Source organism: Misgurnus anguillicaudatus, chromosome 19, assembly GCF_027580225.2.
Source record: "Misgurnus anguillicaudatus chromosome 19, ASM2758022v2, whole genome shotgun sequence".
NCBI lineage: Eukaryota > Metazoa > Chordata > Actinopteri > Cypriniformes > Cobitidae > Misgurnus > Misgurnus anguillicaudatus.
This window is the reverse complement of record NC_073355.2, coordinates 8,859,528-8,883,252: the sequence shown is the minus strand read 5'-3', so window position 1 is coordinate 8,883,252 and position 23,725 is coordinate 8,859,528. Positions and strand designations below refer to the sequence as shown.

The window sequence follows — 23,725 nt, the reverse complement described above, 5'->3', positions numbered from 1 at the left end:
ATGAGTAAACACACACAAGTGTTGTAAAGTTATAGTCTACCGCTGAGTCAAGTACAATAGTCACATGTGTCCTCATAAACCATGAGTAAACACACACAAGTGTTTTAAAGTTAAAGTCTACTGCTGAGTCACGTACAATAGTCACATGTGTCCTCATAAACCATGAGTAAACACACACAAGTGTTTTAAAGTTATAGTCTACCGCTGAGTCACGTACAATAGTCACATGTGTCCTCATAAACCATGAGTAAACACACACAAGTGTTGTAAAGTTATAGTCTACCGCTGAGTCAAGTACAATAGTCACATGTGTCCTCATAAACCATGAGTAAACACACACAAGTGTTTTAAAGTTATAGTCTACCGCTGAGTCACGTACAATAGTCACATGTGTCCTCATAAACCATGAGTAAACACACACAAGTCTTGTAAAGTTACAGTCTACTGCTGAGTCACGTACAATAGTCACATGTGTCCTCATAAACCATGAGTAAACACACACAAGTGTTGTAAAGTTATAGTCTACCGCTGAGTCAAGTACAATAGTCACATGTGTCCTCATAAACCATGAGTAAACACACACAAGTGTTGTAAACTTATAGTCTACCGCTGAGTCAAGTACAATAGTCACATGTGTCCTCATAAACCATGAGTAAACACACACAAGTGTTGTAAACTTATAGTCTACCGCTGAGTCAAGTACAATAGTCACATGTGTCCTCATAAACCATGAGTAAACACACACAAGTGTTGTAAACTTATAGTCTACCGCTGAGTCAAGTACAATAGTCACATGTGTCCTCATAAACCATGAGTAAACACACACAAGTCTTGTAAAGTTACAGTCTACTGCTGAGTCACGTACAATAGTCACATGTGTCCTCATAAACCATGAGTAAACACACACAAGTGTTGTAAAGTTATAGTCTACCGCTGAGTCAAGTACAATAGTCACATGTGTCCTCATAAACCATGAGTAAACACACACAAGTGTTTTAAAGTTAAAGTCTACTGCTGAGTCACGTACAATAGTCACATGTGTCCTCATAAACCATGAGTAAACACACACAAGTGTTTTAAAGTTATAGTCTACCGCTGAGTCACGTACAATAGTCACATGTGTCCTCATAAACCATGAGTAAACACACACAAGTGTTGTAAAGTTATAGTCTACCGCTGAGTCAAGTACAATAGTCACATGTGTCCTCATAAACCATGAGTAAACACACACAAGTGTTTTAAAGTTATAGTCTACCGCTGAGTCACGTACAATAGTCACATGTGTCCTCATAAACCATGAGTAAACACACACAAGTCTTGTAAAGTTACAGTCTACTGCTGAGTCACGTACAATAGTCACATGTGTCCTCATAAACCATGAGTAAACACACACAAGTGTTGTAAAGTTATAGTCTACCGCTGAGTCAAGTACAATAGTCACATGTGTCCTCATAAACCATGAGTAAACACACACAAGTGTTTTAAAGTTATAGTCTACTGCTGAGTCACGTACAATAGTCACATGTGTCCTCATAAACCATGAGTAAACACACACAAGTGTTGTAAAGTTATAGTCTACCGCTGAGTCAAGTACAATAGTCACATGTGTCCTCATAAACCATGAGTAAACACACACAAGTGTTTTAAAGTTATAGTCTACCGCTGAGTCACGTACAATAGTCACATGTGTCCTCATAAACCATGAGTAAACACACACAAGTGTTGTAAAGTTATAGTCTACCGCTGAGTCAAGTACAATAGTCACATGTGTCCTCATAAACCATGAGTAAACACACACAAGTGTTTTAAAGTTATAGTCTACCGCTGAGTCACGTACAATAGTCACATGTGTCCTCATAAACCATGAGTAAACACACACAAGTCTTGTAAAGTTACAGTCTACTGCTGAGTCACGTACAATAGTCACATGTGTCCTCATAAACCATGAGTAAACACACACAAGTGTTGTAAAGTTATAGTCTACCGCTGAGTCAAGTACAATAGTCACATGTGTCCTCATAAACCATGAGTAAACACACACAAGTGTTTTAAAGTTATAGTCTACCGCTGAGTCACGTACAATAGTCACATGTGTCCTCATAAACCATGAGTAAACACACACAAGTGTTGTAAAGTTATAGTCTACCGCTGAGTCAAGTACAATAGTCACATGTGTCCTCATAAACCATGAGTAAACACACACAAGTGTTTTAAAGTTATAGTCTACCGCTGAGTCACGTACAATAGTCACATGTGTCCTCATAAACCATGAGTAAACACACACAAGTGTTGTAAAGTTATAGTCTACCGCTGAGTCAAGTACAATAGTCACATGTGTCCTCATAAACCATGAGTAAACACACACAAGTGTTTTAAAGTTATAGTCTACCGCTGAGTCACGTACAATAGTCACATGTGTCCTCATAAACCATGAGTAAACACACACAAGTGTTGTAAAGTTATAGTCTACCGCTGAGTCACGTACAATAGTCACATGTGTCCTCATAAACCATGAGTAAACACACACGTACAATAGTCACATGTGTCCTCATAAACCATGAGTAAACACACACAAGTGTTTTAAAGTTAAAGTCTACCGCTGAGTCAAGTACAATAGTCACATGTGTCCTCATAAACCATGAGTACACACACACAAGTGTTGTAAACTTATAGTCTACCGCTGAGTCAAGTACAATAGTCACATGTGTCCTCATAAACCATGAGTAAACACACACAAGTGTTTTAAAGTTAAAGTCTACTGCTGAGTCACGTTCAATAGTCACATGTGTCCTCATAAACCATGAGTAAACACACACAAGTGTTGTAAACTTATAGTCTACTGCTGAGTCAAGTACAATAGTCACATGTGTCCTCATAAACCATGAGTAAACACACACAAGTGTTTTAAAGTTAAAGTCTACTGCTGAGTCACGTTCAATAGTCACATGTGTCCTCATAAACCATGAGTACACACACACAAGTGTTGTAAACTTATAGTCTACCGCTGAGTCACGTACAATAGTCACATGTGTCCTCATAAACCATGAGTAAACACACACAAGTCTTGTAAAGTTATAGTCTACTGCTGAGTCACGTACAATAGTCACATGTGTCCTCATAAACCATGAGTAAACACACACAAGTGTTGTAAAGTTATAGTCTACTGCTGAGTCACGTTCAATAGTCACATGTGTCCTCATAAACCATGAGTAAACACACACAAATGTTGTAAAGTTGTAGTCTACCGCTAAGTCAAATTATAGCTCATTTCTGTTTTTTTTCTGTCTTCCAGCTCGTCCATGAGCCTGTCGTTTCAGGAAGTGAAGTCACATCTCCTAAAGAGGTTTGTTAATAATTTTGTCAAATTTGTGTCACACGTGTTATAATTTGATCTGAAGTGAAATTGTAATTCCTACTAAATGTGATTCCGCAGTTAACATGTTAAAACACCTGTGTGTTAACAGTATACGGAAAGGCTTGTGACCTCATAAACCATGAGTAAACACACACGTACAATAGTCACATGTGTCCTCATAAACCATGAGTAAACACACACAAGTGTTGTAAAGGTAAAGTCTACCGCTGAGTCGCATACAATAGTCACATGTGTCCTCATAAACCATGAGTAAACACACACAAGAGTTGTAAAGGTAAAGTCTACCGCTGATTCATGTACAATAGTCACATGTGTCCTCATAAACCATGAGTAAACATACACAAGAGTTGTAAAGGTAAAGTCTACAGCTGATTCATGTACAATAGTCACATGTGTCCTCATAAACCATGAGTAAACACACACAAGTCTTGTAAAGTTAAAGTCTACCGCTGAGTCACGTACAATAGTCACATGTGTCCTCATAAACCATGAGTAAACACACACAAGTCTTGTAAAATTAAAGTCTACCGCTGAGTCACGTACAATAGTCACATGTGTCCTCATAAACCATGAGTAAACACACACAAGTGTTGTAAAGTTAAAGTCTACCGCTGAGTCACGTTCAATAGTCACATGTGTCCTCATAAACCATGAGTAAACACACACGTACAATAGTCACATGTGTCCTCATAAACCATGAGTAAACACACACAAATGTTGTAAAGTTGTAGTCTACCGCTAAGTCAAATTATAGCTAATTTCTGTTTATTTTCTGTCTTCCAGCTAGTCCATGAGCCTGTCGTTTCAGGAAGTGAAGTCACATCTCCTAAAGAGGTTTGTTAATAATTTTGTCAAATTTGTGTCACACGTGTTATAATTTGATCTGAAGTGAAATTGTAATTCCTACTAAATGTGATTCCGCAGTTAACATGTTAAAACACCTGTGTGTTAACAGTATACGGAAAGGCTTGTGTCCTCATAAACCTTGAGTAAACACACACGTACAATAGTCACATGTGTCCTCATAAACCATGATTACACACACACAAGTGTTGTAAACTTATAGTCTACCGCTGAGTCAAGTACAATAGTCACATGTGTCCTCATAAACCATGAGTAAACACACACAAGTGTTGTAAAGTTATAGTCTACTGCTAAGTCACGTTCAATAGTCACATGTGTCCTCATAAACCATGAGTAAACACACACAAGTGTTGTAAACTTATAGTCTACCGCTGAGTCAAGTACAATAGTCACATGTGTCCTCATAAACCATGAGTAAACACACACAAGTCTTGTAAAGTTAAAGTCTACCGCTGAGTCACGTACAATAGTCACATGTGTCCTCATAAACCATGAGTAAACAAACACAAGTGTTGTAAAGTTATAGTCTACTGCTAAGTCACGTTCAATAGTCACATGTGTCCTCATAAACCATGAGTAAACACACACGTACCATAGTCACATGTGTCCTCATAAACCATGAGTACACACACACAAGTGTTGTAAACTTATAGTCTACCGCTGAGTCAAGTACAATAGTCACATGTGTCCTCATAAACCATGAGTAAACACACACAAGTCTTGTAAAGTTATAGTCTACCGCTGAGTCAAGTACAATAGTCACATGTGTCCTCATAAACCATGAGTAAACACACACAAGTCTTGTAAAGTTATAGTCTACTGCTGAGTCACGTTCAATAGTCACATGTGTCCTCATAAACCATGAGTAAACAAACACAAGTGTTGTAAAGTTATAGTCTACTGCTAAGTCACGTTCAATAGTCACATGTGTCCTCATAAACCATGAGTAAACACACACGTACAATAGTCACATGTGTCCTCATAAACCATGAGTACACACACACAAGTGTTGTAAACTTATAGTCTACCGCTGAGTCAAGTACAATAGTCACATGTGTCCTCATAAACCATGAGTAAACACACACAAGTCTTGTAAAGTTATAGTCTACAGCTGATTCATGTACAATAGTCACATGTGTCCTCATAAACCATGAGTAAACACACACAAGTCTTGTAAAGTTATAGTCTACTGCTGAGTCACGTACAATAGTCACATGTGTCCTCATAAACCATGAGTAAACACACACAAGTGTTGTAAAGTTATAGTCTACTGCTGAGTCACGTTCAATAGTCACATGTGTCCTCATAAACCATGAGTAAACACACACAAGTCTTGTAAACTTATAGTCTACCGCTGAGTCAAGTACAATAGTCACATGTGTCCTCATAAACCATGAGTAAACACACACAAGTGTTGTAAAGTTATAGTCTACTGCTGAGTCACGTTCAATAGTCACATGTGTCCTCATAAACCATGAGTAAACACACACAAATGTTGTAAAGTTGTAGTCTACCGCTAAGTCAAATTATAGCTCATTTCTGTTTTTTTTCTGTCTTCCAGCTCGTCCATGAGCCTGTCGTTTCAGGAAGTGAAGTCACATCTCCTAAAGAGGTTTGTTAATAATTTTGTCAAATTTGTGTCACACGTGTTATAATTTGATCTGAAGTGAAATTGTAATTCCTACTAAATGTGATTCCGCAGTTAACATGTTAAAACACCTGTGTGTTAACAGTATACGGAAAGGCTTGTGACCTCATAAACCATGAGTAAACACACACGTACAATAGTCACATGTGTCCTCATAAACCATGAGTAAACACACAAGTGTTGTAAAGGAAAAGTCTACCGCTAAGTCACGTACAAAAGTCACATGTGTCCTCATAAACCGCTAAGTCACGTACAAAAGTCACATGTGTCCTCATAAACCATGAGTAAACACACACAAGTGTTGTAAAGGTAAAGTCTACCGCTGAGTCACATACAATAGTCACATGTGTCCTCATAAACCATGAGTAAACACACACAAGAGTTGTAAAGGTAAAGTCTACCGCTGAGTCGCATACAATAGTCACATGTGTCCTCATAAACCATGAGTAAACACACACAAGTGTTGTAAAGGTAAAGTCTACAGCTGATTCATGTACAATAGTCACATGTGTCCTCATAAACCATGAGTAAACACACACGTACAATAGTCACATGTGTCCTCATAAACCATGAGTAAACACACACAAGTGTTGTAAAGGTAAAGTCTACCGCTGAGTCGCATACAATAGTCACATGTGTCCTCATAAACCATGAGTAAACACACACAAGTGTTGTAAAGGAAAAGTCTACCGCTAAGTCACGTACAAAAGTCACATGTGTCCTCATAAACCATGAGTAAACACACAGAAGTGTTGTAAACTTATAGTCTACTGCTGAGTCACGTACAATAGTCACATGTGTCCTCATAAACCATGAGTAAACACACACAAGTCTTGTAAAGTTATAGTCTACTTGCTGAGTCATGTACAATAGTCAAATGTGTCCTCATAAACCATGAGGAAACACACACAAGTGTTGTAAACTTATAGGGCCGGTTTCCCGGACAGGGATTAGACTAGTCCTAGACTAAAACATTTTTAAGAGCTGTCCAAACTGAAAACAACTTGCACTGACATTACTTAAAATACATCAGTGCCTTTTGTTTTCCTCAAAATGCACACAGGTAATGTTTTTAGTAAGGCATGTTTGTTAAAACTAGTTATATTTCCTAATTAAACTAAGGCCTAGTCCTGGATTAAGCTAATCCCTGTCTGGGAAACCACCCCATAGTCTACCGCTGAGTCACATTATAGCTCATTTCTCTTTTTTTTCTGTCTTCCAGGTTGTCCATGAGCCTGTCGTTTCAGGAAGTGAAGTCACATCTCCTAAAGAGGTTTGTTAATAATTTTGTCAAATTTGTGTCACACGTGTTATAATTTGATCTGAAGTGAAATTTCTAATTCCTACTAAATGTGATTCTGCAGTTAACATCCTAAAACACCTGTGTGTTAACAGTATACGGAAAGGCTTGTGTCCTCATAAACCTTGAGTAAACACACACGTACAATAGTCACATGTGTCCTCATAAACCAATAGTAAACACACACATACAATAGTCACATGTGTCCTCATAAACCATGAGTAAACACACACAAGTGTTTTAAAGTTATAGTCTACTGCTGAGTCACGTTCAATAGTCACATGTGTCCTCATAAACCATGAGTAAACACACACGTACAATAGTCACATGTGTCCTCATAAACCAGGAGTAAACACACACGTACAATAGTCACATGTGTCCTCATAAACCATGAGTAAACACACACAAGTGTTGTAAAGTTATAGTCTACTGCTGAGTCACGTTCAATAGTCACATGTGTCCTCATAAACCATGAGTAAACACACACGTACAATAGTCACATGTGTCCTCATAAACTATAAGTAAACACACAAAAGTCTTGTAAAGTTATAGTCTACCGCTGAGTCACATTATAGCTCATTTCTCTTTTTTTCTGTCTTCCAGCTCGTCCATGAGCCTGTCGCTTCAGGAAGTGAAGTCACATCTCCTAAAGAGGTTTGTTAATAATTTTGTCAAATTTGTGACACACGTGTTATAATTTGATCTGAAGTGAAATTTTTTAATTCCTACTAAATGTATTTCCGCAGTTAACATGTTAAAGCACCTGTGTGTTAACAGTATACGGAAAGGCTTGTGTCCTCATAAACCATGAGTAAACACGCACACGTGTTGTAAAGTTATGGTCTACTGCTGAGTCAAGTACAATAGTCACATGTGTCCTCATAAACCATGAGTTAACACACACAAGTGTTGTAAAGTTAAAGTCTACTGCTGAGTCACGTACAATAGTCACATGTGTCCTCATAAACCATGAGTAAACACACACAAGTGTTGTAAACTTATAGTCTACTGCTGAGTCAAGTACAATAGTCACATGTGTCCTCATAAACCATGAGTCAACACACACAAGGGTTGTAAAGTTATAGTCTACTGCTGAGTCACGTACAATAGTCACATGTGTCCTCATAAACCAGGAGTAAACACACACGTACAATAGTCACATGTGTCCTCATAAACTATGAGTAAACATACACAAGTTTGTAAAGTTATAGTCTACCGCTGAGTCACATTATAGCTCATTTTTTCTTTTTTTCTGTCTTCCAGCTTGTCCATGAGCCTGTCGCTTCAGGAAATGAAGTCACATCTCCTAAAGAGGTTTGTTAATAATTTTGTCAAATTTGTGTCACACGTGTTATAATTTGATCTGAAGTGAAATTGTAATTCCTACTAAATGTGATTCTGCAGTTAACATCCTAAAACACCTGTGTGTTAACAGTATACGGAAAGGCTTGTGTCCTCATAAACCATGAGTAAACACACACGTACAATAGTCACATGTGTCCTCATAAACCATGAGTAAACACGCACAAGTGTTGTAAAGTTATAGTCTACCGCTGAGTCAAGTACAATAGTCACATGTGTCCTCATAAACCATGAGTAAACACACACAAGTTTGTAAAGTTATAGTCCACTTGCTGAGTCATGTACAATAGTCACATGTGTCCTCATAAACCATGAGTAAACACACACAAATGTTGTAAACTTATAGTCTACCGCTAAGTCACATTATAGCTAATTTCTCTTTTTTTCGGTCTTCCAGCTCGTCCATGAGCCTGTCGCTTCAGGAAGTGAAGTCACATCTCTTAAAGAGGTTTGTTAATAATTTTGTCAAATTTGTGTCACACGTGTTATAATTTGATCTGAAGTGAAATTTTCTAATTCCTACTAAATGTGATTCAGCAGTTAACTTGTTAATTAACGGACAAGTTTGGTATTTTACACTTCAAGCCCTGTTTTCAGATTGTTTATGATGAAATAGAACGGTTTTGACTGAAATTTGGAGATATGCGGCTGCCCCGAGAATTTTTGGGTGTTTGTGTTTCACCTCCCACCTTTACAATGGGTTTAAAGGCGGAGTCCATGATGTTTTAAAGCAAATGTTGATATTTGAAATCATCTAAACAAACACGCCCCTACCCCAATAGAATCTGGACCTTCTGTTGATAGACCCGTCCCACACATACGCAACCCGGCATTTGATTTGATTTGATTGGCTATAAGTGTGTTTTGGTAGTCGGCACGTCTTCTTTTCCAAAGCGTTTTTCAAACATCGTGGACTCCGCCTTTAATGGTGCACTGGAACAATCCTTCCTAAAATGCATTAAACTTTCGTTTACAAAGACGTGAAACTCACCGAGTGGTCAGGGGTGTTCACTGATATGTTCACACAAAAATCGCTGCAAAATACACATTCTAACAGGTTTTATCGTAGTTTTTGCCAACTCCATTGACATGTATTAGATGTGCTGTGAGGTACGGTATTACTCCGCGCCGGGAACTTTGTTTCTATTCTTGCAATTGGCAATGGCGGATTAGCGCCACCACCTGGGCTGGAGTGTCTATTATTCAAGCTCTAAGCGGAAGAATGTACAGGTGTGAGGGTTTTTTTGGGGAAAAAAGGTCCACAAGTTAACAACGAATGCTAAAACAGCTGTTGAAAAGCATCTTTTGCAACGATTTTTGTGTGAGCATATCAGTGAACACCCCTGACCACTCGGTGATTGTCACGTCTTTGTAAACGAAAGTTTAATGCATTTTAGGAAGGATTGTTCCAGTGCACCATTAAACCCATTGTAAAGGTGGGAAGTGAAACACAAACACCCAAAAAATCTCGGGGCAGCCCCATATGTCCAAATTTTAGTCAAAATCGTTCTATTTCATCATAAACAATATGAAAACAGGGCTTTAAGTGTAAAATACCAAACTTAAAACACTTGTAAACACACACAAGTTTGTTTAAATTTAAAAACAAATTTTCTTCTGGGTGCCATGCTCCACAAGTTCGGTGTTTTACACTTAAAGCCCTGTTTTCAGATTGTTTATGATGAAATAGAACGGTTTTGACTGAAATTTGGAGATATGATGCTGGGCCGAGAATTTTCGGGTGTTTGTTGTATCACCCCCACCTCTACAATGGGTGTAAAGGTGCACAGGAACAATCCTTCCTAAAATGCATTAAACTTTCGTTTACTTTCATTTAATGCATTTTAGGAAGGATTGTTCCAGTGCACCTATGCAGCCATTGTAGAGGTGGGGATCATGATACAAAAGCACCCTAAAATTCTCGGCCCAGCATCATATGTCCAAATTTCAGTCAAAACCGTTCTATTTCATCATAAACAATCTGAAAACAGGGCTTTAAGTGTAAAATACCGAACTTGTCCTTTAAAAACTCCTTCACTAGCATTAAATAAGACCCATCCAATTTAGCTACTGCCATCTATTAGCAGCTGTGCATAATGATGAACTTGAATGCATTTAGGAGATTGCAGGTATTCACACTAATTTGTCCCTGGCATTAATTTGAGACTGGGATTTATTTGTCCACGATGTCCACGCCCCCGGCCACCATCAGAGGCCCGGCGTTTATTTGAATACCGGTCTTTATTTGAGGAATTACTTTATGATGTTTTATTAACAAAGTTAAGGAGGAGCAGGTTCAGATAATTAACCAAATGGTTACACTTTATTTTACTAAGTACAGTTGAAAGAAAAGGTTTATGAACCCTTTGAGCTTACTTGGATTTCTTCATAAATTGGTCATAAAATGTGTTCTGATCTTCATCCAAGTCACAACAATAGAGAAACACAGTCTGCTTAAACTAATACCGCACAAAAATTATACGTTTTCATGTTTTTATTGAACACAACATGTAAACATTCATAGTGCAGGGTGGAAAAAGTATGTGAACCTTTGGGTTTAATAACTGGTTGACCCTCCTTTGGCAGCAATAACCTCAACCAAACATTTCCTATAGTTGCAGATCAGACCTGCACAACGGTCAGGAGAAGTTTTGGACCATTCCTTTTTACAAAAGTGTTTCAGTTCAGCAATATTCTTGGGATGTCTGGTGTGAATCGCTCTCTTGAGGTCATGCCACAGCATTTCAATGGGGTTGAGGTCAGGACTCTGACTGGGCCACTCCAGAAGGCGTACTTTCATCTGTTGAAGCCATTCTGTTGTTGATTTACTTCTATGCTTTGCGTCGTTGTCCTGTTGCATCGTCCATCCTCTGTTAAGCTTCAGTTGGTCTTAAGTTTTTCTGCAAAATGTCTTGATAAACTTTGGAATTCATTTTTCCATCGATGACAGTACTCTGTCCAGGGCCTGAGGCAGCAAAGCAGCCCCAAACCATGATGGCCCCTCCATTATATTTCACAGTTGGGATGAGGTTTTGATGTTGGTGTGCTGTGCCTTTTGTTCTCCACACATAGCATTGTGTGTTCTTTCCAAACAACTCAATTTTGGTTTCATCTGTCCACAGAATGTTTTGCCAGTAGTGCTGTGGAACATCCAGGTGCTCTTTTGCAAACTTCAAACGTGCTGCAATGTTTTGTTGGACAGCAGTGGCTTCATCCGTGGTGTCCTCCCATGAAGTCCATTCTTGTTTAATGTTTTCCTTATTGTAGATTTGTCAACAAAAATGTTAGCATGTGCCAGAGATTTCTGTAAGTCTTTAGCTGACACTCAAGGATTCTTCTTCACCTCATTGAGCATTCTGTGCTGTGCTCTTGCAGTCATCTTTACAGGATGACCACGCCTAGGGAGTGTAGCAACAGTGCTGAACTTTCTCCATTTGTAGACGATCTGTCTTACCGTGGACACATGGACATCAAGGCTTTTAGATATACTTTTGTAGCCCTTTCCAGCTTTATGTAAGTCAACAATTCTTGATCGTAGGTCTTCTGAGAGCTCTTTTGTGCGAGGCATGGTTCACATCAGACAATGCTTCTTCAGAACAGCAAACTCAAAACTGGTGTGTGTTTTTTATTGGACAGGGCAGCTTTAATCAGCACATCCAATCTCATCACATTGATTGGACCCCAGGTTGGCTGACTCCTGGCTCCAATTAGCTCTTGGAGAACTCATTAGCCTAGGGTTTCACATACTTTTTCCACCCTGCACTATGAAAACATATAATGTTTGTGCGGTATTAGTTTAAGCAGACTGTTTTTCTCTATTGTTGTGACTTAGATGAAGATCAGAACACATTTTATGACCAATTTATGAAGAAATCCAAGTAAGCCCAAAGGGTTCACATACTTTTTCTTTCAACTGTATAAATAACTTTGCAACTTCATGTCAACTAACTTTCATTAATTTGCAACTATACATCAACTAACTGTCATTAAAGTATTAGTAGACTGTAAGGGTTAGGAAAGATGTTAGGGTTAGTGGAATAAGTTGACATGCACCTGCAAAGATACTTGTAGACCATGGGTTTTCAAACCTGTCCTGGAGGACCAGTAGTACTGCACAATTTGCATGTCTCCGTCATTAGACACACCTGGTTTAAATCTTCAGCTCATTAGTAGAGACTGTAAGACCTGAACTGGGTGTGTAAGGTAACTGAATGAGGTGTGTCACAAAAGGTAAACACACAAAATGTGCAGTACTTGTGGTCCTCCAGGACAGGTTTGAAAACCCCTGTTGTAGACAGTTAAATGTCTGAGGAGATTTAATCACAATAAAGTGTTAGTAGATATTAAGCAGACAGTCTACTAATTCTCTAAAGATTGGTAGTTGATAAGTAGTTGCAAAGTTACTTATAATTAGTAAAATGTCTAAAGTGGACTATCGAAATAAAGTGTCACCAGCCAAATTAGCAGAGGTGTAGAATTCCATGGACGTGGTAATCAAAGGGTACACGTCATGATGAAAAGGAAAATAAAACTTAATTTTGAAGAAACTGACAGAAAATGAACACATACTAGATTATTAATGAATTAAATGTTTTTAACAGATACCTCTAACGGGAATAGCTGCGTGATGAAGTGAAACTTAAGGGTTAATAAACACAAACTGAAGCAGATTTTGTAGAACATTATATTATCTTAAAGGAGTGTAGCTACTGTAGCATGTAAATAATGCACATAAATAACGTGAGCAAGAGCGAATCAGGCACGTGCCGCCTAGCTAGGTTGCTCAAACAACAAAATCACCACAGGGCTCGACATTAAGGCTTGTCTGGGACAAGTGGATTTTTTGAAGGACAAGTGTAAGAGAAAATTAGTTGTCCGACTGGAGAAGTTAAATTTCAAACAATGTTACTTAACGTTATGTGCCGTTAACGACAGAGCAGAACGCGCAGCGCAAACACCGAGCGGAATATTGAACAGAGAGCACAGTGCACCGACAAACACACAAACGCACGTTTACACCTTATGTTGTTACTAAAAAGCTGCACGCGCATGAAACCTGATCACCGAACATGGAGGAGCGAGACGGCATGGAGTGGAGAGTAATGTTTCTTCAGGCTCCGGTGTGAATATAAATGATTTTGAAACCGCATTTTCATCACTGTGTGTCAAAAAAGCCGATTTAAGTCCGTATTTTATCTCTTCTAAAGTTTGGTAAAAACACATAATGGGCTTGAAATCTTGTTTAAGAATCTGTTTTATAATGAGAATCTCTCTTTCAGTGCGCCTATGTGTGTGTGCTGCGCGACAGCTGATTTGAATCTGACAGAGTTCGTCACTGTACATTAAAAATCCCACACAAACATTACAGCGTAAATGCTAGGTTTAAAATTTATTTTATATATAACAGATAATCTAGATACATTTACCCTAATAAGTTTTTTAAAACATGGTAATGTTTTAATGTTTTGCTTTAGTGTTTTAATGTCAGATCATTGAAATGTGGGAAAAAATGAAGAGAAAGGCAGCAGCAGATATAGCATCATTCTTCAGAAAGAGTACCAAGAAGCAGCCAAATGAATCTTAGTAAAATACATTTCAGTGGCCTACAAAATTCACGTGATTTTCTGGTCTCTATTGTTTTTTCAGCAATTGGAGATATAAATTCTGGTTTCAAAGTAAATTTCAAAAGTTTTATTTGATTAAATAGTAAAAAAAAATAGGTTGAATTATGACTATAAATTGTATGTTAATCTCAATTCATTTTAATTAAAATTGTAGAAAGTAGAAATTGTATGTTATACATCATTGTGATTATTGCATCTATAATACTTAATAGTATTTTAAGGTTGCATGATAGAGATTTTATGTGCCACCCCAGAGTAACTGGCACCTGCCTGGCCACCCCTATGAAAAATCCCTGGCTCCACCACTGATTAGCAAAACACAAAAAATACATTATATTATAAATCTTTACCCGGACAAGTGACTTTTGTGCATTGACAAGTGAAACATAAATTTACTCAGAAGAACAAGTTCCTCAAAAAGTTAATGTCAAGCCCTGCACCAGCTAACTTGCATTACATTTGCAAGAACCACGTCTTTCTCTCACTTCAGCCGTGTGGCACGCGTGCCTGCTCACGATGTGAAGCACGTCTGCGCTATTCTCTGAAAAGCACTTGACAGGCTTTTGTGCAGTGCCTGAATTTGTGTAAATGATTTTTGTCAAAAAATAGAATTCTGGTTTATCTCAATCAGTTTCCCAGCTCATTCAAAAGCGACTTCAATACTGGTTTTGAAAATTAGCTCATCACTAATATCTTTATCCTCTATGTCTTTCATGAACTTGTTTTTTCCCCTCAAGGTAATAATGGTAAGATCCCAGCAGGAAACTAGAAGGCCAGGCAGTGGCAATGATGGTAAGAAAATTCCTTTAAAAAAAATAAAACAGAGTCCACGAAGTCTAAATTAAAATACTTAGTTAATTTTTAAGGAAAAATATTGAATATTGAAACTCTTTGGTTATTTTTAGCGCGATGCTAAATGGTCTGTTCAGATTCAATGGATTATGCTAAGCTATGCTAAAAAAACTAAAAAGTGGACGTGGTGCCATGCAGAAAGGAGGGGAAAGAGGGGAGACAGACAGACAACTTAGGATTCAGACAGTTTCAATTCGCTTCCATTGAGTTAAAAACACAATAAATGCACAGCCATTGGCACTCTGCATTGAAAACGTATAGATAAAACCACTGTTGCAGTTTGATAATCTAAGGCTTATTCTGTGGCATTTATATAAGCCTTTTGACGGGTTGTGTCAAGGAGTTGTAAAAATCACTCACTAAAATGAATGAATAACATTTGTGCCGAACTCTTATTACAAAGCAAAAACAAACATTCTCTTTCAATTCATGAACGTTTCTCTCAGTTAATGTATGTGATCTCACAGTCTAAAGCGTCTGTCATAACATGCTGTTGTGAATAATTAAAGGAGCGGTGAATCAAATACTTAATTTTAACTTGATAATTTGTTATATAAGAGGTCATCATACTTAAATGAACATTCTGCAAGTTTCAGAACTGAAATGTGCTACTGAAATATAACAGTTTTTGGCACCAAGCCAGTATTACAAGCGAGTGTGGAATTCCAAAAAATATGACGTCAAAGTAGAATTGAAGCACCTCCCCATAGCCAAATACACTTTTGTAGCCCCTCCCACAGCTTCGCGTGACACGTGTGTCTCAACAATAAGTAAACATGTCTTTAAAGATTGCCAAATGTAACCAAAATGACTTTTAAATACATTTTTTCTTAGAGACTTTTATTTTGACACGGTGATCTAAAGTAACCATGGAAACGCATTTTCGGTTGTGGAAGAACCGTCTATGGGAATAACACAGACGCTGGATAACGGAGGCTCAACATTAGGAATGCGTGGATAAAGTTTGTTTTTGAAGAAGTTCCAGCTCGCGTGGGGAGTGTTTGTTGTGTACACGGATTCATTTGTAAAGAAGTCGATGCTGGATTTGCAGAGAGACTGTGATTAAAAACACCACTAATATTGGATCTGACAAAAATGACACAGCAGTATACACTAAGTTTATTTAAGTTACTGCGTTTCACTATTGCTTTGTTAGAAGAGATCGCTTGATATGTCTGTTGTAACATTCGTGTCTAAACACGTATGTTTGACTGTTTTAATGTACTAAAAACATTAAACGATTAATAAAGGTACAACACTTAACAACACGACTGTAATTTAACGGTAGAAATATACAAAGTTAGTGATAAAGAAGGATTTATCAGCCGCAGTTTCTGATGCCCGCTTACTGTGTTGTATACGGTAATTTAGGCGAGTTGCGTTTGAAAGGTCAAACACTCCACAAAGCTTTTTTATCATATAACTGTGGTATGTAACGTTACGTGTATGTCAGAGCAACCTCACAAGCACACAAGAAATATGCAAAGTTATTGATGGATTGAAGGATTTATCAGCCGCAGTTTAGATTCTAATGCACGCTTACTGTGTTGTATACAGTAATTTAGTCACGTCGAGTTTAAATTTTTGTTTCTACTTTACTATACGTATTGTCATTTATGTGTATCATTTTTAGCACCCAGAATCTTTTGTGGCTCAAACATATTTGTGTTCGGCTGTTATTTTTACACATTAACGTTTTTAAAACATTTCCCCACATGTAATGACGGGGAATGAAGCTGTCCAATCATAGCAGTGGGTGTTACGTCCAGGTCTTCAGTGCGGCCTGCCCCTTCAAACAAACCATTTCTCCAGACAGCCACTAATCCATGTTACAAAATAGCCTATTACTTATTGCTTTTGATGTTTTTAAATGTAAAAACCACGCGAACATCATAAGTAGACATCAGACAACAGTATAAAACAATAAAATCGACAAATTCACCGCCCCTTTAAGCTAAGGGCCTTCTCATAGGATAAGAACACGCAGTCTCATGAATAATTTTATAGACACTGAAGCGTTATCAATGTACTAGTTCTTTGCCACATGTGACGTCAACACAATGTAGATTTTAAACCCAGAAGATGAAAATAACACAGAAAGCTCAAAATTAACCAGCTTTCAGATGCTAACATTGTCTTCTATGATGTGCAAAGTAGTCTGGGGTTTCATGACCCTTTAATTCAGTTCAGTGTTGATTCAGTTTAAGTTCATTAACCATATAAAAAAAGTGAAATATTTTCAGATTTCAGGGCGCGGTTCCCCAATAACGCTCACTCTTAGCGCCCTAAGAAGACTCAAAAAGATATATCTTACCAAAGTTGTTTATGTTCCTAAGTGTGTTCCCCGAAGTGTCCCTTAGGAAGCTTCTTAACACGCTGCCTCTAAGTTGGACCTAAAGATGCCGCTGTCCCAAGTGAAGGTGCTGAATTATTTGAATTGATCACTCAGGGATTGATTTTCCACTTTATGTGCATTACGGCGCTATAAAAGACAACACGCTCTATAGAAATGGAACATTACTCAAATTATTCCAGTAACATATATTTTAACTTAGTTTAAGTTATCCGTAAAATATAGACTATTAATTAAATTATCAGTAATACGGGTAGACGAACCACTTGTCACTTGTGCTGCTTCTTGACATGGGTTTAATGACTTTAATGACTTTTAAAAATTATGTAATACATTTTAATACTAATAGGTACTTTACAACAAGAAATGGCTTTAATGGCTACTGAGATGTATGTGTGCATTTCTATATTTGAAGAGTTTCGTTGCAAAACGAGATATCCATTTTTTTACATTTTTGTCAAAACATGTTTATTATTATGTTATCATGTTATTATTTTGTTTTATGGTGCTACTTAGCTGTATTTTTTAAGTTATGAAGGTTTAAATCAAAACAAACCAACTGCATTTGAATTGATATTAATTGGAATGCACAACCAAAAAACGAGATTTCTGGACAATTAAAAAAACGGTGGTTATCTCGTTTTGCAACAAAACTCTTCATTTATTGTTCTTAATGGTAAGTCAGTTATTTTTATAGTATGAATCATATTATATGTATAATATATAAATTTATTATGTATGCACGTATTAAAACAAACAGTATAATGTAATAAAGACATACCATAATATAAAACTGTGAAATGTATGAAATATTTAATAAATTGTATAATAGAATACATGATATTATTGCTTTTTAGTATAACCAATTCAAATCTTTAATCTTTCTAAATAAATTATAAATGTAACGTGATGAAAACGCTATAAACAGAGGGAACAGACTTCAATGGGGAACAACCTTCGAAACAACACCAGCGCCGTCTTCGATTCATTAGTTCTGATACCAAATAAAGTCAACTGCATAAAAAGTCCTGTATCTAATGCAAACATATATTATTATAAGTCCTAAAATGTCCATAACATAAAATCATTGTCAACATACCATAGTTTGACTTGTACTGCGCTGCGCTGATGTCTAAAGACTGCTGCACAGTGGCGGCGATAGCGTTTTGCGCTCAAGCAATGCTAAGAGAGAGCTTACGAATGGTCCAGACCAACCTTCCGAAAGTGTGACTAAGGGCGTTTTCACATCTGTAATTCGGTTCATTTGGTCCGGACCAAAAGCAAAAAATGATACATTGTAACTTTTTTAGCAGATTTGGTTCCATTTCACACCACACTGATTGCTCTGATCCGCACCAATTGAAACGAACCAAAATTCTGTCATGTGATAAGATCAACATCACTCATTGGCCACATGTATTTGAACGTATTTCCTAAACGGCTTCACGATTGGTCAGAACAACGTGCGGGAAATTCCAACGGAACCCCCGGAAGTAAACAAAAGAAGGATAATACAGCAGACACCATGGACAAACGGCTGCGCGCTGTGAATATGTCTCCGTGGTTGTTATACATTTGTATACAGCACTCTAGACAAACTGTTCATTTTCAGAATGAATCGCGGACGCGGCTTGAAAACAAAGGTTGAATGCACTACAAACGGCGAAGACAAAAAAAATCCGAGGCTCCGCCCGCACCTCCTTGCAACTACAGGTATGTCCGCGATTTGTCATTTTGCTAATATTGCTAACAGAGAGGGTCAACAAACACTTCCTCATCCGATAATGCACTGCGCAGTTGCCTACGGCAGCTGGTTTAGTCCAAAATGCGCAGTACTTTTGCAGTTAGGTCGGTTCGATCTCGGATCTTGTTCTCACCACAAACGAACCGCTCTAGAGTTCGTTTGAAAGCGTACCGAGACCACCTCTGCAAGCTGGTCTCGGTCCGCTTGTTTGGTCCGCTTTTGGTGCGCACCAGAGTTCGATTGCTGCATTCTCACCTGCCCAAACGAACTGCACCAACTGAGCAATCGAACTCTGGTACGATTCAATCGAACTAAACAAGGCAGGTGTGAAAACCCCCTTACAGAAGATATACTTATGGCGCTTTTCCATTGCATAGTACTCCACGGTTTGGTTTAGTTTGGGTCGGGTCAGCTTTACTTTTGAGAGCTTTTCCACTGGGTGCAGTACACAGTACCCAATACTTTTTTTCGTACCACCTCGGTTTGGGTACCAAGCGACTCGAGCTGATACCAAACATGACGCGAAAACACTGTAGGTCACTGATTGGTCTGAGAGAATATTCACTACAGCGTCATCGCTATAATGTAGCTTAGCTTTACCTGTGTTAGCTTGCGCTGTCTCAAGCAAACATGTTGTCATCTGTGCTATGCTATAAGTTCCCAAACACAAAATTGCATTAGGCAATGTAAAACAGAAACTGCATCTTAAACAACAGTACTGTTTGCACATTAGGCTTCACAGAGGGCGTGCAACATCGGCAATTTGGCAAGTAGATGGTAAGCTGTTGATTCATTCTAAAATGCTTTTTTGCATAGTTGTGTTTGACACATGAAAACGTGTTGGGTTACGTATGTAACTGTTGTTCCCTGAGAAGGGAACGAGACGCTGCGTCTCCCTTGTCATACTTCCTGCGTCCCTGTAACACCGTCTTTGGCAATATTTTAGATAGCGTTATACTTCCTGGCTACCACCTCACCCTTTGTCGTTAAGCCTCACCATTGGTTGAATTTCTTATATGTGAAATATAAAAGCAGAACATACAGAGCAGAACATTGTCAGACTTGTTTCATTGGCCTCGAAAACACTGCAAACTCAGGAAAATGTGATGATTGACAAAGAGATAACAATAGCCACCTTCTGCCGCCTCGCGTGCTTAACACTCACAGCTTTGACCAAAATAATTTAACAGGATTATGTTTTGCAATAAACCTCCGTCTTGGCGTTGTGTACTGCATGCATTTGTGTTCACAGCGCCCAACATCTTGAGGTGTTGCAAGGTCCTCGTCTTTTTTGTACTTATATACCGTTTTGGTGCTTAACCGTTTATGGCTTTTGGCACATGAAGCGATCAAGATTTTGGTGTTATTAAAGTGTAAACATGCCTGTACGAATATTTTGATCTTTGAAATAAAGCATTTGGATTTATTTTGGTTTATTATTGGATTTTTCTTGTTTGCTGTTTTTCTTTTTTTTCCTGTAAGATCTGGCAACACTAGTCAGCAAACGCTCGTGCCTTTGTCATTTTCTGCAACGCGCATAAAGAAGACTTTTTCCCCTTCTAGGCATTTTAAAATTTTAAAATACTTCTTTTAAGTACTCCTAATAACAAAAAAGTTAGTCTGGAGCCCTGAATTACTAGACTTAAAAAAAAATTAAGTTAGTTTTTTATTCTACTTTTTTTAAGGAAACCTGGCAGTATACAGTAAAAAATTCTGTTGAAGTCAAAATGTTCAATAAATAAACTTAACAACAAATACTTTCCTCTTCACTTAAAGGCAGAGTAGGCAGGTTTAAGTCTAAAAAGTCTAAAACACTTTTTACCAAATTTGTTTGAACTGTCTTTATATTTCAATACATAAGTAAAATGTAAGTACCCAGAAAAAGAGAGTATAAAATCGAGTGTCTGTAGACCTCTCACGACTCATTTTTCCATTCACTCCACCTCCTCCCTCCTGGGTTTCTTCTAAAGCCACGCCCCCAAAACACATGAACGCGCGACTGCTTTGCTGGGAGAACCATCATTTACCTCAGACGAGCGGAGAGGAAGGAGCACGGTGCATGTAGTAACATCACGTCAGAATCACATGTAATAATACACCTAACTTTATCACTATGAATATAAACAAATAGGATGCCTTTTAGTACTCACTATTAAGCAAGCATATCGATACTGGAAAAGTTTAAAATATATTTAGTTTGATTCGGTAACGAACAAGTTAGTTATATTTAGCCTATAAGACATCTAAAAATAGGTTGCATTGATACAAGTTTTTTCATTACCATCAGTTACACTGTAATAAAGGTGAATTTCGTGGAAGATTCATAACATAAACAATGTTTGCATGTAAGAGTTTCCGTGATGAAAGCATTGTTGACTCTGATGAGGACTACACTCCGGAGACAATACCACTACTGCATCGTCGACTCGAGGAAAAGCCACGCGATATTTACTCTCGTTTGATTTCTTCGTTTATTCCTTTTTTTGCCTCGTTTGCCTTCGTTGACTGGATATTCAGGTACTGTGAGTTAATGCTCTTTCACTGCAGTACTTTTGCTCTTCATAGATTTCGTGCCCCGTGCACTGGATAATCAATCGGGTTTGCGCATGTGTGGGCAGATCCCGTAGCAACAGGGGTGTTGCCATGGTCGCTAGAGAGAGTGATAGTTGCGCAAGCCAATCATTTGTTTCGTCCCGAATGGAAATAATTAGCTGTGTTTAAAACAGTCGTGAAAGGTCTACAGACATTTGAGTTTTATACTCTCTTTTTCAGAGAACTTAAATTGTATAATAATAATATTTCTATATGTAGACAAAGCATTGTAAAACAATTATTTGCCTATCCATTTCCATAGAGCCTTTGAAAAGGAGGAAACCATGCCTGAAGTACCCATCTGAAGGAACAAACACTTGTCATAAATGTCTCTCAAAACAATGGTGTGGTAAATTTGGGTTTTATTTCATTCATGTAATGAGTTGGCTTACCTGTTCTTAACTTTGAACACTGTCATGCTTAATTTGAGTAAACATTACTTAAACAAATCTTTATATTAGTTCAGGCAGGGAACCAGTTCTGGTTAAAAGGTAAAAAAATGGTAGTCAGTTATGTTAACAATTTATCATCTTGTTTGTTTTCAGTCTCTGGCAGAGGAAAGGGTACGCTCAAAAAACCCTGGACAAAAGCTGAAGTGAGTGGTAGATGGACTGCATTTTATATAGCGCTTTTAACAGACCTATGGCCATCCAAAGCGCTTTACAATTTGCCTCACATTCACCCATTCACTCTCTCATTCATACACCGACGGTGGTGTGAGCCATGCAAGGGGCCATCCAGCTCATCAGGAGCAGCTGGGGTTAGATGTCTTGCTCAAAGACACCTCAACACTTGATCAGGTGGAGCCGGGGATTAAACCACCAACCTTCCGGTTTGTGGACAACCTACATGAACCACTGAGCCACTGCCGCCCCAGTGAACGCTGTAATGCGACATTTTAGATCTCATATCAGCAAAGGTCACTTGGCGTCAATGAAAGAGTGTGAGTCCTGTAAAAGATGTGAGCATCCAGTGCTACAAAATAGGACAGAGCAAAATCTCAGAGAGTTTGTTTGAAACCGAGGGCTTACCTTTAAGCGCATGGAAAAGTGAGTCAAAATGTTCAGAATGTAATGCTGTTGATTTTAAAGTAACGTTTTGTAATTGCCGTCATTGAAGGAACACGCCAACATTTTGGGAATTTAGCTTATTCACCGTATTCCCCAGAGTTAAATAAGTCCATACATATTTTTCTGTGCCTGCTGTAACCCTGTCTGACGCAGCCCTTGCTAGCTTAGCTTAGCACAAAGACTGGAAGTGAATGGCTCCAGCAAGCATACTGCTCCCAATACGTGACAAAATAACACAAACATTTTCCCATTTATGTGTTGTGATTTGTACAGTCGCACCATGTACAAATAACAAGGTGATATGAGACACAGCCATCTTTTAACGAATACATACTGGGAACTATATTCTCAGAAGGCGAAGCACTGCTACTTGGGCGTAGTGATTTGCTCGCAGCCCCCGAGAAGCCCCCTGGTGAGGAGCAGAGAGTTCGGTCAGAGTTGTGCAAATCACTCCGCCCAAGTAGCAGTGCTTCGTCTTCTGAGAATATAGTTCCCAGTATGTATACCAGGGCTCGAAATTGCGACTGTTTTGGTCGCATATGCGACCAAAATTTAATCTGTGCAACCTTAAAAAATATTTGGTAGCATTTTTGCGACTGCTTATTTTGTTGTGGTGTGACTTGATTTAGATAGTGTATGTTGTGTGCTGTTCCAGGTTCAGCGTTCTCTCCAGCATTACATAACCAATCAAATTTCACCATTAAGTTTTTGCGTTTAATGAAGAGCACAGATTGGTTAATATGAATGTCAATCATTCCTTGTTGCCGTGCTACGTTGGTACGCAAAGCGCGAAAATGTGAAAAAACGAACCATGAGAATGAAGAGAACGAGACGACTACAGCCAATCTTACTACTGTATTAATGGAGGTTGCAGGTAAAACGGCGTTGGTGGCGGAATCCACACATTTTAAGCGCGAGACCTTGCTTGAACATGGCGAAA

General features: G+C 38.2%; 1 protein-coding gene and 1 long non-coding RNA gene across 2 annotated transcripts in view; one reads left to right on the top strand and one right to left on the bottom strand.

Moving 5' to 3' along the window:
- Positions 1-23,725, bottom strand: part of LOC129424249 (uncharacterized) — a 131,368-nt gene that overhangs the window by 95,481 nt on the left and 12,162 nt on the right. The window lies entirely within an intron of this gene.
- On the top strand, positions 8,359-22,494 carry LOC141350983 (uncharacterized). Its single transcript, XR_012359113.1, has 5 exons — positions 8,359-8,502; positions 8,948-8,998; positions 14,912-14,966; positions 21,978-22,059; positions 22,261-22,494. It is a non-coding gene; the product is annotated as an uncharacterized lncRNA (long non-coding RNA).